Genomic DNA, 339 nt, shown 5'->3' with positions numbered 1-339 from the left:
CGGGGGGGAGGCAGATGGGGACGACATGGGTGCAGCATCGCCCTGGGCCACCCCTCACGCTCCCGAAGTTGCCACAGGAAAAAAAAAAGCAGCAAAAGGAATAAATTGATCGGCTTTTCCCCTGTGTGGTGCTGGGTGGGGGATTGGTGCTGTGTGAAGGGGACATTGTGAGGGGTGACACGCTGTAAACTCCAACCAGGAGAGGACCCTAGGAAGGGGTCAGTGCCAGGGACCCCTGAGCTCAGGATGGGACCTGGGGGAGCTGCCACCACGCACCAGCTAAAACCGCCCTCGCGCCTTCCCCTCGCGTCCTCCCGGTTGTCTCCTACCACTGCCAAC

The sequence above is a fragment of the Antrostomus carolinensis genome, unplaced genomic scaffold, assembly GCF_000700745.2.
Source record: "Antrostomus carolinensis isolate BGI_N321 unplaced genomic scaffold, ASM70074v2 scaffold12788, whole genome shotgun sequence".
NCBI classification, from domain to species: domain Eukaryota; kingdom Metazoa; phylum Chordata; class Aves; order Caprimulgiformes; family Caprimulgidae; genus Antrostomus; species Antrostomus carolinensis.
This window is presented reverse-complemented; position numbering follows the sequence as displayed.